This window comes from Garra rufa, chromosome 19, assembly GCF_049309525.1.
Source record: "Garra rufa chromosome 19, GarRuf1.0, whole genome shotgun sequence".
Classification (NCBI taxonomy): Eukaryota; Metazoa; Chordata; class Actinopteri; order Cypriniformes; family Cyprinidae; genus Garra; species Garra rufa.
Genome location: NC_133379.1, coordinates 2,147,466 through 2,164,958, shown reverse-complemented (window position 1 = coordinate 2,164,958; position 17,493 = coordinate 2,147,466). Strand labels below are relative to the sequence as shown.

The 17,493-nt window shown below is 45.0% G+C and overlaps 1 pseudogene; it reads right to left on the bottom strand.

Annotated features, from left to right (window-relative positions):
* Positions 1-16,588, bottom strand: part of LOC141292873 (multidrug and toxin extrusion protein 1-like) — a 341,992-nt pseudogene extending 325,404 nt beyond the window's left edge.
* Between the last annotated feature and the right edge of the window lie 905 nt (positions 16,589-17,493).

Genomic DNA, 17,493 nt, shown 5'->3' with positions numbered 1-17,493 from the left:
AGAATAGGATTTTAATGTTGGACCGAGTTTCAGTAACATTGCATGAACCCACTTTTCTTCGGAGCAGAAACGCTGTTTTCTGAGCTTTCAGCCTCTAACGTAAGAATACATGCAAAACACTTCTAACACATTAATAAGTGTATTTCTGCATTGCAAAATGTATTTTATTCATGCACAGAATAGGATTTTAATGTTGGACCGAGTTTCAGTAACATTGCATGAACCCACTTTTCTTCGGAGCAGAAACGCTGTTCTCTTTCAAACATTCATTCGGTATCTCACTATGGGAAACGCCTCAGGCGTGACTAATCCTGGAAGCACCAATTACACCACGTCTGTCAGTTGACAGACCAATCACAACAGTGATGCGGGAGTCCCGCCTCCCCAATATATATCACTGCGTAATGGTCCGTACCTCATTCTCGTTCTCTTCCCCGTGAAGATCTTGGAAGATATATTTCTCTATACTACTCGTTTCCAGGATTAGCTACTTAACTGTTCAAAGACGAGCCGTTAAGGTACGTTGCGAACGCAGTTAATTCTTAAAAGCGAGGCTTTTTTCTTTTCTTTTTTCTCTTACCGTCACGGTGAGAGTTTTTGCTAAAGCACATACGAGCGAATTAACGTGTTACGACGAATTCTCTAGTTTGGCTTTTCTAAGACACGTTGTGGTGTACTTAGCTGTTGAATGGCAAATTGTAATGTATCGAGCGAGGGCGCGAAAGGGAAAGACACCCCGCGCCCTTGTGCTTGCGGAGCCATGATTTCAGGCAAAGATTCTCATCCCTTGTGCATTGTATGCTTGGGGGTGAGACATGCTACAGCGGCACTCGCGAATCCCGAGTGTTGCCCGCACTGTTCCATTTTCCCGTCAAGGGTTCTGGAAAGAAGGGTTCGGGTAGCGGCCACTAGTAAGGGGGACGCATCTCTTTCGCCCCCGAACATGGTGGAAACCAAACAGCCGCCTGCGTCATGCAGCTGAGGCGATTTCATGGACGAAGTCTCTCCCGAGCTCCCTCCTCTTTTCCCGATCCTGGCAGACGAAAGGGAAGAGGAGGAGGACGATGACGAAGCTATCGCCCGTCTATTGGAGGAGGATGGGGAGAGCGCGTTAAGCGAAGGATCCCCTGCCTCAGCTCAGGTGGAGCTCGACCTGCTTGAAATGTGCAGGAGGGCGGCGGCTAAACTTTCTATTGATTGGCCGTCGCAGCAGACGGGCCAGGGTACAGAGAGAGATCTATATGACGGCAAGCGACTACCGTCGCGTGCCCCAGCTACCAAGCAGGTCATTCCCGCGGTCCCTGCGTGCGTTTCAGAAATGAAGCGTTTCTGGGACAAACCCTTTTCACACAGGGTCCCTGTGAAAGGATTTTCCAGACTGAATGTGCAGAACATGGAGGAGCTAGGGATGTCAAATCCCCCTCCTGTTGAGCTGTCGGTGGCACATCATCTTAATCCTAATCGCAAAGCAGCCTTTTCGTCTGCCTCAGCTTCACTGCCAGGACGTACTGAGCACCTAACAGCCTCAGTTTTTCAGAAGATTTATCGCTCCTCTGCTCTGGCAGTGAGGGCTCTTAATGCCACCTCTCTCCTCACTGCTTATCAGGCAGAGCTCATGGAGGAGATGGGGAGGCAAATGGATGCTGGGTCCCCAAACCCAGCCCTTTGGGAAGAGATCTGTGTTATTGCGGATCTCAACCTAAGAACTTCCAGAGGTGCAGTCCAGAGCTGCGGCATGGGCTTGGCAGTGGTTGGTGAGCGAGCCCTCTGGCTGGGACTTTCAGGGCTGTCTGACAGAGAGAAAGTTGATTTTTTGGATGCTCCGGTGGAGCCCAAAGCCCTTTTCGGTGCAGCAGTCACGGCGATGCGCCAGCGGTGTGATCTGAGGAAACAAGAAGGAGAGGCTTTCCAAGCTTGCCTCCCCCGAAAACCCTTTCCTAAGGGTCCTCCATCAGCTCGCCCCAGTTTTGATGCCCCTCTGAGGAGTGGTCAGACGGTTTTTAGGAGCCCCAGACCTCCTCAGCCGCAGCAGTCTGATTCACAGCCTAAGCCAGCACAGCCAAAGGGGAAACTTTCTTTTGCTGCAGCGGCAGCCAGGCATAGACCGGCAAACCCTCAGGGAGGGAAGAAACGCCGGGCAACCTAACCAGTTTAAAGGTTCTGGACACAGGGACGAGCAACAGCACTCTCGGAGTATCTGTTATCATCCTCCCTCAAAGAGAGTGGTTCATTTCTCCCCCTCCTGCCAAGAGAATGCGTTGGACTCGGGAGCCGTTCAAGAAAATGTCAAAAAGTTATTTTTTGACCAGTTCAGCTGTGGAGTTGGCACCAGTTCCCCCAGTGCCCCACAAAGAATTTCTCCCCCCTCCACCCAGGGTACCACATGGAAAAGTGGAGTGGAGTTCACAAGAGAATAAGAGAAGGGAAGGGAACTCAGCTCAGGTTCTAGAGGAAGAAATAGCCTCTTTATCAAAGAAAAGGGCAGTTCGGATTGTACCGCCGGAGGACAGCCATCAGGGTTTTTACTCCCGGTACTTTCTCATTCCCAAGAGGGGGGGAGGTCTCTGTCCCATTCTGGATTTGCGGATCCTCAACAAACACCTCAGAAAATACAACTTCAAAATGCCCACATTCAAAACGCTGTCACATTTTATTCACGAGAAAGACTGGTTCACCTCAGTCGATCTGGAAGATGCATATTTCCATATAGACATCTACCCGTCACACAGGAAATTCCTCAGGTTTGCCTATCAGGGCACAGCCTACGAATTTACAACTGTTCCTTTTGGGCTCTCATTGGCCCCACGGACGTTTTGCAAATGCATAGAAGCGGCTCTATCACCGCTGAGGACAGCGGGTCTGAGAGTGTCAGCTTATCTGGACGATCTCCTTCTCTGCTCTCCATCACGGCAGCAAGCGGAGACAGATACGAAGATGCTTGTGTCTCATTTGACAAGCTTAGGTTTCAAAATAAACGAGACAAAAAGCTGCCTGATGCCCACACAGGAAATAGTTTATCTAGGCCTCAGACTGAACTCAGATCAGTATCAAGCGTTTCTGTCAGAGGAGCGCATCAGGTCAATTCGCAGCTGTCTATCCCTTTTTCAAGAAGGGAGCAAAGTCCCATTCAGACTGTGTTTGCGCCTTCTGGGGCTAATGGCTTCAACAGTCTCTGTTATTCCTTTGGGGCTGCTGCGAATGAGAGAGTTTCAGAATTGGACAGCGGCTCAACACTTATGTCCAAAACGCCACCTCAACCGCAAAGTGACGGTGTCAGCACTTTGCATGCGTGCTCTCCGTTACTGGAGAAACCGCTCGTTCCTCGAATCCAGGACTCCGCTGGGGGTAGTTTCTATGAGGAAGGTGGTAACGACGGACGCGTCGCTCTCAGGCTGGGGCGCAGTGTGCGAGGGCAGAATAGCGAAAGGGAAATGGCCCGCCTCGCTGAAATGCGCGCACATAAATTATCTGGAACTATTAACAGTGTTTCTAGCGTTGAAACATTTTGTGCAGTTTCTGTGGAACCACCACGTTCTGATCAGATCAGACAACACAACCACGGTGGCATATATAAATCGCCAAGGAGGCACACGTTCTCCTCGGCTTCACAGTTTGGCACAGAAACTGATTGTATGGGACAGGAAACATTTTCATTCATTACGGGCAACACACGTCCCGGGAATAATGAATACGGGGGCGGATCTCCTGTCCAGGGGGAATCCTCGGTACGGAGAATGGACACTCCACCCTCAGGTAGTGGGTTAGTTGTGGAAGAGATTCGGCCGCGCGGCCGTAGATCTCTTCGCATCGCACGAAAACAATCGCTGCCCTCTATTCTTCTCGCTAGCACGAGACGGTGCGCCTATGGGTGTGGATGCTCTAGCGCACCCATGGCCAAACGTACTGCTTTAGGCGTTCCCTCCGCTAAGTCTGATCATACCAACCGCCCCGGACAAAGTTGCTCTTTGGGCTTGGCCCGTGAAAGGTTGAACCTAAATGCTACGGGGCTACCCCCGAGGGTGATTGAAACAATTCAGAACGCGAGGGCTGCCTCGACACACTCTGCCTACGATAGAAAATGGAACGTTTTCGAGCAATGGTGCTCGCATAAGCGCATTGTCCCTTTTCTCTGTTCGGTCGCAGATGTGTTATGTTTTCTGCAAGAACTTCTGGATAAAGGTAGAGCTTTTTCTACCGTTAAGGTGTATCTTGTGGCGATATCAGCATGTCATAAGGGTATTGATAATAACACTATGGGTCAACACCCTTTGGTATGCAGATTTATGAGAGGTGCACTGCGTTTGAACAGAGTGTCAAAACCTCTGATTCCGCCATGGGACCTGTCTGTGGTCCTTAACGCACTATCTCGTGCACCTTTTGAACCTTTAGACAGCAGCGATCTAAAGCTCCTTTCGCTAAAGACCGCTTTATTCCTGGCTCTGTCAACTGCAAAACGGATTAGTGAACTGCATGCTTTGTCGGTTCATAACTCCTGTATGCAGTTCGCTATGGATTGCTCGAGAGTGTCGCTCAAGACCAATCCAGCGTTTGTGCCTAAGGTGAGCGATTCAGCTCTAGCCTGTAATCAAGTGGATTTAATTGCTTTTCATCCGCCTCCTTTTTCGTCACCAGAAGAAGAGCGGCTTCATTGTTTGTGCCCTGTCCGTGCGTTGCGTTGCTATGTAAACAGAACGAAAACGCTGCCGAAGAGTAATCAGTTATTTGTCTCATGGGCTAATTCTCATAAGGGTAAACCTATTTCCAGGCAGCGCCTGTCCCACTGGGTAGTTGAAGCTATTATAGTAGGATATAACAGCAGGGGTCTTGAGGCACCAGGGGGTCTTAAAGCCCATAGTACCGAGGGTTGTCCACCTCGTGGGCATTGTTTAAGGGCGTTTCAGTTCCAGACATTTGTGCTGCGGCGAGTTGGGCTTCGCCACACACTTTTGTCAGATTTTACAGGTTGGACGTTACAGAGCCGTCCTTGGCTCATTCCGTCCTAAGTGTGTAAAAATAATAATAATAATTTACATGTCTCTATTATATCAGGCGAATAATGGGGGACTTAAATTCTTAATTTCTTATACTCGTCACAGAGTTGGTTGACATGCCTTTTTGGAACAGTATATCTGCAATTCGGGAGTTGTCTATATCCCATAGTGAGATACCGAATGAATGTTTGAAAGAAAACTTTAGGTTACTCATGTAACCCCGGTTCTCTGATAACATGAGTGAGGTATCTCACCATACTTCCCTCCTTGCAGTAGCACGGGGAAGAGATATGCTGAGAATGAGGTACGGACCATTACGCAGTGATATATATTGGGGAGGCGGGACTCCCGCATCACTGTTGTGATTGGTCTGTCAACTGACAGACGTGGTGTAATCGGTGCTTCCAGGATTGGTCACGCCTGAGGCGTTTCCCATAGTGAGATACCTCACTCATGTTATCAGAGAACCGGGGTTACATGAGTAACCTAAAGTTTTCTGAGCTTTCAGCCTCTAACGTAAAAATACATGCAAAACACTTCTAACACATTAATAAGTGTATTTCTGCATTGCAAAATGTATTTTATTCATGCACATAATAGGATTTTAATGTTGGACTGAGTTTCAGTAACATTGCATGAACCCACTTTTCTTCGGAGCAGAAATGCTGTTTTCTGAGCTTTCAGCCTCTAATGTAAGAATACATGCAAAACACTTCTAACACATTAATAAGTGTATTTCTGCATTGCAAACTTTATTTTATTCACGCACAGAATAGGATTTTAATGTTGGACTGAGTTTCAGTAACATTGCATGAACCCACTTTTCTTTGGAGCAGAAATGCTGTTTTCTGAGCTTTCAGCCTCTAATGTAAGAATACATGCAAAACACTTCTAACACATTAATAAGTGTATTTCTGCATTGCAAACTTTATTTTATTCATGCACAGAATAGGATTTTAATGTTGGACCGAGTTTCAGTAACATTGCATGAACCCACTTTTCTTCGGAGCAGAAACGCTGTTTTCTGAGCTTTCAGCCTCTAACGTAAGAATACATGCAAAACACTTCTAACACATTAATAAGTGTATTTCTGCATTGCAAACGGTATTTTATTCATGCACAGAATAGGATTTTAATGTTGGACCGAGTTTCAGTAACATTGCATGAACCCAGTTTTCTGAGCTTTCAGCCTCCAACGTAAAAATACATGCAAAACACTTCTAACACATTAATAAGTGTATTTCTGCATTGCAAAATGTATTTTATTCATGCACAGAATAGGATTTTAATGTTGGACCGAGTTTCAGTAACATTGCATGAACCCACTTTTCTTCGGAGCAGAAACGCTGTTTCCTGAGCTTTCAGCCTCTAACGTAAAAATACATGCAAAACACTTCTAACACATTAATAAGTGTATTTCTGCATTGCAAAAGGTATTTTATTCATGCACATAATAGGATTTTAATGTTGGACTGAGTTTCAGTAACATTGCATGAACCCATTTTTCTTCGGAGCAGAAATGCTGTTTTCTGAGCTTTCAGCCTCTAATGCTACTAAAAAGCCCTTTGGAAACTGAAAAGTGAGGAAAATAAATAAATACTATGAACAAGTGATTCAAATATAATTATCACAGATAACCTATTCACTTATAATGGGAAAAAACAAATTTTGCATCTTGAACTAAATTTAATTTCAACATAAAATAGATTAAGGCTGTGGTTGCTTAGCAGCTGTAAGACTTGTAGTTTGATTTCACACAACCCCCCTTCTTACAATCAAAAAAAAAAAAGAAAGAAAAGAAAGAAATTCCCATCAGCAATAAATTATGTGTGTTTGTTATTTGTATTTTATTTACATTTTATGTTCTATATGTTTTTCACTTTTGGGGGATTTTGATAAAACATTTTTTTAATCGTCCAATGTGCAAAAATTCAGAGCACAAAATAATTTGTTTCTGTTTGTGTCTGTTCTACCACACAGGCAGAAGAATACTATTGCTAATAGAACACAATACTTGAAACATCAAAAAAAAAAAAAAAAAAAAATTCTAAGAGGACATGAAAGTCTTGGCTGAATGTAAAATAACAAAAATGTAACCGTCTTAGTTTCACAGTTCTGTCAACAGGTTCCAATTTCAGTTTATTTTTTGTATAAATGTAATACTAATATCTTGACACGCAAACAGCTGGTGCTGGGTCTGAGTACACCCCGAAAACAATATAGGTTTACAGTTTTCTAAAAACAAAGAAACTTACCATAAACGCAATCATAGCCAGCTGATATACAACAGACAGGGCTCCCAGCTCAGCCTCACTGATGATTCCTACACTGAAAAAAAAAAAAATATATATATACCAAAATATATCACAACTATAATGTAGTCATGACAAACCAAATTTAATTGCATAAAACACAGCGAGTTTGCAAACCTTCCAGGAATCCACCAATCTCATATGCCCACCACTGCACACAAAGCATGAGCATGCTGGGAAGAGCAGGTGACTGAATGGACCCCATTCTTGCAGGCAATCACAAGCCCAGCCTAATGCAAGACAGAAACAGATGTAACAGATGGAGACCAATGGTAACACGTTAGTTTACGGACCAGTTCTTGCTATTAATTAGTTGCTTATTAGCATGCATATTACTAGCATATATTAGCTACTAGCACATATTACAGTTTTTCTCGATTGGTTTGGCTCATTTCTTGAAACCGAGATGACATTCTCAAAACCATAAGGTCATTTGGCCAAACAGTCTTACAGTTCTGCTCAACATTATAGCTCACTAGCAAAATCAAATATCTTTCCCCAAACTCTTCTTCCATGCTACAAAAGCAGATTCCTTTCCCATATAAAAGGTCAGTACAGTCAAAATAGCACAGATCCTTCTCAATTGCCTTGGCACATGTGCATTCATTTAGTGCTTTTGTCAAAATAACCTGGATGGTTTAGCACAACAGCATGGATCCCCTGCAAAAGCTCATATCTCTCCCAAAACAGTTTATCCATGTGTCAAAACTAAATATCCTTCTCATATAAATAGTCAATGCCCCCAAAATGCATTATACCTTTGGCATTGTTTAAGCACTGCAAGTCAAAATGCTTAGACGTTTTGTCACTGAGGCACAGGTCTAGCAACAGAATACCACTATGAATAAAACTAAAAGATTTTACAGTAAAATCAGCCTCCAATAAACCACTCATACTCAAGGAAACTGTAAACATTTTTATTCGTACAAAGAAATGTTAACATTAGAGAACATACTGTGAAAAGAAAACATATACAGGATTCTGTAAATGTGAACAGTTATAAACACAAACAAAAAACAAAAAAAAAACTCTAGCCTACCATTGTGACGAGGATGAATGAGAGTGGAAGCAAATGCAGAGTGAACACAAATATTTATTGAAGACAAATATAGTGAACACAAACTCCGTGGTGATGATGGTGTCTCTCGGCTGGGTGGCGCAGAGGCTTGATGGCTGGTGATGACGTGGCGTGAATCTCCCGTGATGAATACAAATCCAGTGACGATCAACGGCGAAATAAACAATCCAACGTGAACAAGACCAAGACAAACCAACAAGACAGTCCAACAATCCGGATCAACTATCAGACAGGGAATGAGAGAATGAGGTGAGTATGTATAGCTGATGGTAATGCGTGACACCTGGAGCGGGGACTGATTAGCAGCTGAATCGAATGAGCATGACAAACCACATGAAGACACCAAATCACGAGACCTGAGAATGCAGCTGATCCATGCACCGTGACAGTACCCCCTCTCCTAGGAACGTCCCCTGACGTTCCCAGCCTCCTGTACCTGTTGATTGAATTCATCAATAAGTGAGTGATCCAGTATGTCTCTAGCAGGTACCCAACTTCTCTCCTCCGGACCGTAACCTTCCCAGTCCACCAAGTACTGGAATCCGCGTCCCCTCCGCCTAGAGTCCAGAATACGGTTGACCGAATAGGTTGGTTCCCCGTCTACGAGCCGCGGCGGTGGGGGAACCGGGGCAGGCGGATTTATGCGAGCAAAAAATACGGGTTTAATTTTAGATACATGGAACACGGGATGAATCCTCCTGTACGCTGGAGGGAGGTTGAGGCGGACTGCCACCGGACTAATGATTTTGGTGACAGAAAACGGGCCAATAAATTTGGGAGCAAGTTTATTCGAAACGGATCGGAGAGGAATGTTCTTGGTAGAAAGCCACACTTTGGAACCGACGACGTATACGGGAGGCCTCGACCGGTGGCGATCGGCTTTGGCCTTGGTGCGCGCTCCCACCTGGACCAGAGTCTCACGGGCTCTGGACCATGTGCGACGGCACCTCTGGACGAAGGCGTGAGCGGAGGAGACCGCGACTTCGGATTCCAGACTGGGAAAAATTGGTGGCTGGTACCCTACACTACATTCAAATGGCGAAAGGCCCGTGGCAGACACTGGTAAGGCATTGTGTGCGTACTCCACCATCGACAGCTGCTGACACCAGGAGGAAGGATTTCGAGCGACCATACATCGTAGTGTTCTCTCCAAATCTTGGTTGGCTCTCTCAGTTTGCCCATTGCTTTGAGGATGGAACCCCGAAGAGAGACTAACAGTGGCCCCCAGAAGTTTACAAAACTCTCGCCAAAATTTGGACACAAACTGGGGTCCTCTGTCAGAGACCACGTCTGTCGGGAGGCCATGTAACCGAAAGACGTGATCAATGACTGCTACCGCTGTCTCCTTGGCTGAAGGTAATTTGGGCAAGGGGATGAAATGAACCGCCTTCGAGAACCGGTCCACCACGGTCAAAACTACCGTGTTACCCTGAGAGGGTGGGAGGGCGGTAACAAAATCTAGCGCAATGTGGGACCAGGGTCTCGAAGGGATTGGCAGCGGTTGTAGGAGCCCATCTGGAGGTCTGTTAGAAGTCTTACCAATGGCACAAACTGAGCAAGCCAAAACAAAATTGCGAACATCACGAGCCATGAGTGGCCACCAAAATCTTTGCTTGACCAAATGTAAGGTGCGACTTACCCCTGGATGACATGCTACATTGGAACAATGACCCCATTGGATAACTTCGGACCGAAGACTTTCTGGCACAAACAAACGGTTAGGTGGGCAACCGGCCGGAGGCGTTACCCCATGTAAGGCTGTCTTAACCTTCGATTCGACCTCCCAGTGGCCGCGCGGTCGAACACCCGCTTCATTTCGGCGGAGAGCGCCGAGAACGAGGCACAACACGGATCTTGGTTCTCCCATACCGCCGTGCCCCAAAGTGCCGCCCTCCCCGTTAACAGGGTGAGCGCGAACGCCACCTTGCTTTCCTCACTAGGAAAAGTGCGTGGTTGTAGAGAGAAATGCATGGAGCATCTAGTGAGGAAAGCCCGGCAGAAGTTCGGCTCACCGCTGTACAGCTCCGGTGGGGGAAGGCGGGGCTCGGGCGACTGAGCAGCCCCGGATGGTTCAGGATGGGCGGGCGGCATGGGTGGTGGGGTTGGCGCAGTGGGAAGTTGCCAGTGTTGCGTCCGCTGGGCAAGCTCGGACACCTGCGCCACAAGAGCTCGGATCGCTGTACCAGTATCCGCCGAGCTCTTCTCCTGGGTTTCCAGCCGAGAGATGCAGGAACGCAAAGCTTCGTCGGCTGTGAGTGGGGTGGAGTCTGCTGCTTCCATGATGTGGTCTGATAGTTCTGTGACGAGGATGAATGAGAGTGGAAGCAAATGCAGAGTGAACACAAATATTTATTGAAGACAAATATAGTGAACACAAACTCCGTGGTGATGATGGTGTCTCTCGGCTGGGTGGCGCAGAGGCTTGATGGCTGGTGATGACGTGGCGTGAATCTCCCGTGATGAATACAAATCCAGTGACGATCAACGGCGAAATAAACAATCCAACGTGAACAAGACCAAGACAAACCAACAAGACAGTCCAACAATCCGGATCAACTATCAGACAGGGAATGAGAGAATGAGGTGAGTATGTATAGCTGATGGTAATGCGTGACACCTGGAGCGGGGACTGATTAGCAGCTGAATCGAATGAGCATGACAAACCACATGAAGACACCAAATCACGAGACCTGAGAATGCAGCTGATCCATGCACCGTGACAACCATACTGTAAATAAAGTTTCAGAACTATAGTACAGTAATATTTTCAGTGGTCGCCATTGTCACCCTCTCTTTCCTGGCCACCATCCTCATCCTCCTGGCCATCGACGCGCTGCTCTCTGTTAGGCCATAAATTCTCATCCACATCGCTACGGATATTTTCTCTTGCGATGCAGCGAGGGAAGAAACGGCGTGAATGTCTCAACCATCCCCTACATTGATCCCCTGTGATGTCCTCACATGCAGCATCCATTGCATGCAGCAGGGCCCTCTGGTCTTGAGCCTGATGCTCATACACCCTCCACCTCCAAGCTGAAAACAACTCCTCAATTGGATTTAGGAAAGGAGAGTAAGGTGGAAGAAACTCCATTAGCATCCGGGGATGGGTGGTGAACCAGGTTCTGATGCGTGGGCCACGGTGGAAGTTCACATTATCCCACACAATGACATAATGTGGTAGCTGAGGTCCTTCTTCACCTCTCTCATTTTCCGGGATCAGATCAGTATAAAGGTGGTCCAAAAAATTGAGGAGCTTTTGTGTATTGTAGGGCCCTAAACTGGGAATGTGTGTGGCCACACCTCTTTCTGATATAGCGGCACACATTGTTATATTTGCTCCTCGCTGGCCTGGGACATCCACAGTGGCTCGGTGGCCAATGATGTTACGGCCACGCCTTCGACCTTTGGCCAGGTTGAAGCCAGCTTCATCAACGAACACTAGGTTGTGAGGGGTTTCGTTGCCTTCTAATGCCATTATTCTCTACAATAGAATAAAAATAAATCTAATCAGTCAAGTAGAGACAGATACTGCAGGGAGGATCTAAAGTACTGTAAAAAGAGGGAGTGAAAAACTGAAGACAATTTCTAGGCAAAATGCTCTAGTCACACAAAGCTGGATTCTGAAGGTAAAAAGGATAAAGCAAAACAAAAAAAAGTGGTAACCATGTCTTAGTGTTAGTGACTTACATGCACATACTGGTACCGCAGCTCTTTCACTCTGTCAGAGTTTCTCTCAAATGGTACCCTGTAAATCTGTTTCATGGTCATCTGATGTTTCTTCAATACCCGGTCTATTGTGGAGATGCTGATAGAGTTTATATTTTGGAACATTACATTGTCTAGAAGGATTGCATTACGAATCTGTCTCAGTGTGATGGCATTATTTGCAATGACCATGTTGCATATTTCTCGTTCTTGTTGTTCATTTAGAAGTTTTCTTCTGCCACCCACTTGAGGCTGTCGTCCAATCCTAGACATACAATCAAAGGTCAACACTGTAAATTTGTTACAAAATGAGTTACCAATGTAATTGTACTGCTGTTTTATGGTACTAAAAGTGTGATGCACTGCACAGTGACTGGAATACTATTCACAGTATTTTCTCCATTTTTTTTTCTTTGTCATTTTTATAGTATCATATAACATCACATGAAGATATTACTCTAGGCCTACACACACACCAACACTGAATAGTTCAATAGAATAGTTCTGTACCTGTTTTCCCTGCGAAAGGTTTGGATGATGGAGGAGACTGTAGACCGAGGCACATTAGGCTGCACTCGGCGACCTGCCTCTGCCATTGTGAGGCGATGGTTTATAACGTGGTCAATAAGGGTGGCCCGGATTTCATCTGGGACATCATGGTGCCTCCGTGCTCCTCGGCCTCTTCCCCCTATTCCTCCACACATTCTCACTCCTCCTCTTCCTCTTCTTCTTCCTCCTCTTCCTCGAGCAGGAAGTTGCTGTTGTACTTGGCGAGGTGCTTCCATGTTCACACTGCAAATGAAACTGGCCCCGGGCCAAGCTCTGTCTATATACTTTTGGCAGCAGTCATAATCACAGACAACACCTGTCAGGTAACTAAACAAACTGTTTGATTGGTCATCTGAGATGTGGGAAACTGCTCCTTCGTTAGTTCTAATTTCACCTGATTGATTGTCAAGTACTGTCATAAATTTATCAAATGTTCCAAGAAATTCTTTCATGGTATTATATCTTTGACTAATTTTGACAGTTGAACAGACAATTGTGCATATGATGACTTACACAATGAAACCATGCTGATATGTTTTGGAGAGAGTAACCATTTCACTGAAAAATCAACTAATCAGTTTAGATCAGCAAGATCTATTTATTTGGAAAATGTGCTAAATGTGGGCTCATTGTGCTAACTGTAGCTACTTGTACATAATCATTTGAAAAAAAGCACAGAGTCACTTGAGACATGTACTAAAGCATTTGCAATTTGATAAAACCAATGAAAAATGACATTCTGTTGTGAACAATTGCAAGGTGGTTTGGAGATTTGTCCATGTTATTTTGAGAATGTCATCTCGGTTTCAAGAAATGAGCCAAACCAATCGAGAAAAACTGTAATGTCTACATTTTAAATCCCTGAATCCTATCCTATACCTAAATTTAACAACTTCCTTATAAACTATTAATAAGCAGCAAATTAGAAGTTTATTGAAGCAAAATTAGGAGTTTATTGAGACAAAAGTTGTAATAATTGTTAGTTAATAGTGACAGTTTGTCCACAAACTAAAGTGTGAACAGTGTCAGTATAATAAATAGACAACAGTTAGTTCCATTAGCTTTCTAGTTAGAAGCTCTCAAGTGTTGAGCTGGTGATCGGGAATGACAGTAATTACCAAAGACATTTGAAGTTATCAACATGTTTATCGGCAGCTCAAATCACATGCCACATCAGAAACATTGGTGCCCCTGCCCCAATTTTTGAGTAGTTATGCTGATTGGATTAGGATTGGTGAAATGGGGCAGGCTGCTATACCTGAATACTTAATTTGCATGCTTTGTTTAAGATTGTCTCCCAGGTGCTTGTCTCCATTTCCAAGCACTGCACCCTAGATTTATATAAACTACAATGTATCACTGTCTTAGTTAGACATTTGATGACTGCAGCGCCACACAGCACATTCTCAATAAAGAATCCTGCTCAAAATGCACAAGAGTCTCCTGGTCTTCACCTTCCAACAAGATAGACAGACAGATAGACAGACAGACAGACAGATAGATAGATAGATAGATAGATAGATAGATAGATAGATAGATAGATAGACAGACAGACAGACAGACAGACAGACAGACAGACAGACAGACAGACAGATAGATCAGCCACAACATTAAAAAAACTTTGTTGCTGCCCCGGAAAAATAAACTGCATCAGCTGTCCACGTAACTCTGGGTTATTTTGGAAGCTGAACAAGGTTATCTTTCCCCTCACAACCAAAAACACACTTATTTGGTCCTGTGCAGTAATGCCGAATGAAGCACGATGATGGGCACACTCTTGCTCTCACTCATTTTTCAGAGAGAAATGCCCATACAAGAAATTCCGCGCTTCTTATGAATACGAAAAGAGTGTATTTGGCACAGAAATACTCTGTCATACGTCCAATCATTTTTTTTTTTTAAACTTTGGCCATGTTTAGCATGAGAATCAAACTCTAACTCAGAATGTATGAAATAACATTAGACCCCAATCCCCCCCTCCCCCCTATAAGTTCTGCAAGTTGCATCCATTAGTTGCTCATTCGCATTGTGGCAGGGTTCATTATCCTAAGGTCACTGCCGTCAGGGAGCACCATTGTCATGAAGAGATGTATGTGGTCTTAGGTAGGTAGTATGTGTCAAAGTAACATCCACATAAATAGAGGGACCCACTGTTTCCCAGCTGAACACTGCCCAGAGCATAACACTGCCTCCACTGGCCTGCCTTCTTCCCATAGTGCATCCTACTTCTATCTCTTACCCAGGTAAACAACGCACACACTTTGAGTTCTGACACATACTACAGTAGCTCCTGTGTGATCAGAGCAGATGGGCTAGCTTTTGCTCCCAATGTGCATCAATGAGTTTTGGGTGCCATGACTCTGTTGTCGCTAATTACTGAATAGATAGATGATAGATGATAGATAGATGATAGATAGATAGATAGATAGATAGATAGATAGATAGATAGATAGATAGATAGATAGATAGATAGATAGATAGATAGATAGATAGATAGATAGATAGATAGACTCGCCATCACATGTGGCTTTATGCAGGCCCTTCCAACGAATATAAACAAAGAGTAACACAGCCAAAGAATACTGGGAAATTGTGTTTGCAGCACCAGATCCTCTGTGAGTTAATAAGAATGTACAATTAATCATTTTTGACTTTGTAAATAACTTTAGAAATGACTTGGATGTTGGCAGTTTTCACAATCCATCACAGTGAATAAAGGAAATAAAGGCAACAAACCAACTCCCTACATAAGAGATAATCAGAATCAAAACTGCTTACGCCACACCGAGATCAAGCAGATGAAGGAAGATATAGTTTATTGAAGCATTGAGGACATTTCCTGCTGCTCCTGTGATAACCTGAGGCCAAATAATACCCTAAACAACCAGACAAACAAAAACATACCATCATCACAGCAATATATAGGTCACATAAAGTCAAGCAAAGGAAAAAGCAAGAAAGCTCTCCAACAATAGAGCCCTGACCACATTATTACTTACAGTGGAATAGTTCTTCATAGTTTGATTTTACAGGTTAATACATTTAAACAATTTAATGTGTTAAGTAATGTGTCACTTACAGGCAGAGCAGGCATGAATATTTTTAAATAGAGTTGTGACAGACTGTTAAGAGAGAGAAGTTGTCATGATCCTGCCCTGACAGCCCTTTCTGTCTTGTCTTTGTTTAATGTTTCCTTGTTTGTAATGTGTGTCAGCACATGGCTGTGTCTTTGTTTATGTCTGCCATGTGCTCCTGTTGCCCCACCTCCTTGTTTCCCATTTCCACGCCCTCTTGTTTAGTCCTCGTTTGTTTGAGTGTCGTCACCTGTTCTTCTCGTTTGTCTAATTGTACTCACCTGATCCTCATGTCATTTCCTCCCTTTATATTGTGCTCTTTCCCTCTTGTCTTTGCTGGTTCGTTTTGTGAGTTTGTATGTTTAAACCATTAAGATTTTTCAGTCCCTTCTAGATAACTGTCAGAGTTTATTCCCCTTTAGTCTAGTTTTAGTTTTTTCTTCTGAGCCCTAGTTTTTGCCTTTCCTGTTCTAGTCTTTTTGTTAATCTTTATTTTTGTTTTTGTTTTACCTAGCTCTTCCGGTCTTTTGTTTAAATTCTAGTTTTCATTTATTTACTTTAGTTATTCTTTTGTTTTGATTTCTCTAGTCTTTTTGATATCTTTATTTTTTTTGTTTTACCTAGTTCTTCTGGTCTTTTGTTTTAATTCTATTTTTTTTCCCTTTTGTTGTTGTTTTGATTTTTCTAGTCCGTTTACCTTATTGTTTTACCTAGCTCTTCCCCGTCTTAGTTTTTGAAACTTTTCTTTTGTGTGCCTGTCTTTGTCGTCTTGTCTTTTGTGTGTTTGTCTGTTCCTGCCCAGCCTCCTGAGTTCCCCTTGGTTGCTGCTCCCGGCCGCCCGGACTCTCTTCGGGGTTGCACCTGCCTCTCCATCCACATCCTGCCTGTCTTCCCTAGTCGTGTGTTCCCAGGCCCGTGTGTGCGACGGTCTACCCTTCCTCTTGTTTGCCCTGTCCAGTCAATAAACTGTCAAACTGTTCATTCTGCGTTTGGGTCCTCACTTACCAAATCGTGACAGAACGAACCAGCCACTCGAGGACCCAGCAGAATGAGCATTAAGTTTGTGCCACCAGCCACTGAAGAGGAGAGACTGGCACTTCGGCGGGCGGTGTCTGCGCTTCGTCAGCAGGGCCAGGATCCACGGTCTTATGCCCAGTTTTTCTGGTCCATGGCAAGGGGTCTTGACTATGATGATGCAGCCCTGAAGGGAACCTTCAACCTCACCTTAGACGACCCCTTACCACTATGGGAGATGGAGCACCTTCAAATTCTGGACTTCTGGGGGTTCTCAAGGTATCTGTACCACCGCCAGCACTGGCAGAACCATACTCCTCAAGAGGATGTTCGCAATGACCAGCCTGCCCTTCTTTCCCCTCCGAGTCAAGTCCACCATCATCTTCTGACTCCCACAAGAATACGGAGGGATCGTAGGAAGAGGGCGGCTCGATCTGCTGCGTCTGCCAGAGAGTCCGCTCCAGTGTCTGCTCCAGCCCCTGAGTCCGCTCCAGTGTCTGCTCCAGCCCCTGAGTCCGCTCCAGTGTCTGCTCCAGCCCCTGAGTCCGCTCCAGTGTCTGCTCCAGCCCCTGAGTCCGCTCCAGTGTCTGCTCCAGCCCCTGAGTCCGCTCCAGTGTCTGCTCCAGCCCCTGAGTCCGCTCCAGTGTCGGCTCCAAAGTGTAAGCAGAGAAGGAAGAGGGCAGCCCAGAAAACTGCCTTAATCTCTGAGTCTCCAGAGCCTCCTCAAGTCATGCCGGAGTCTGCCAAGTCCATCCCAGTCATTCCAGAAC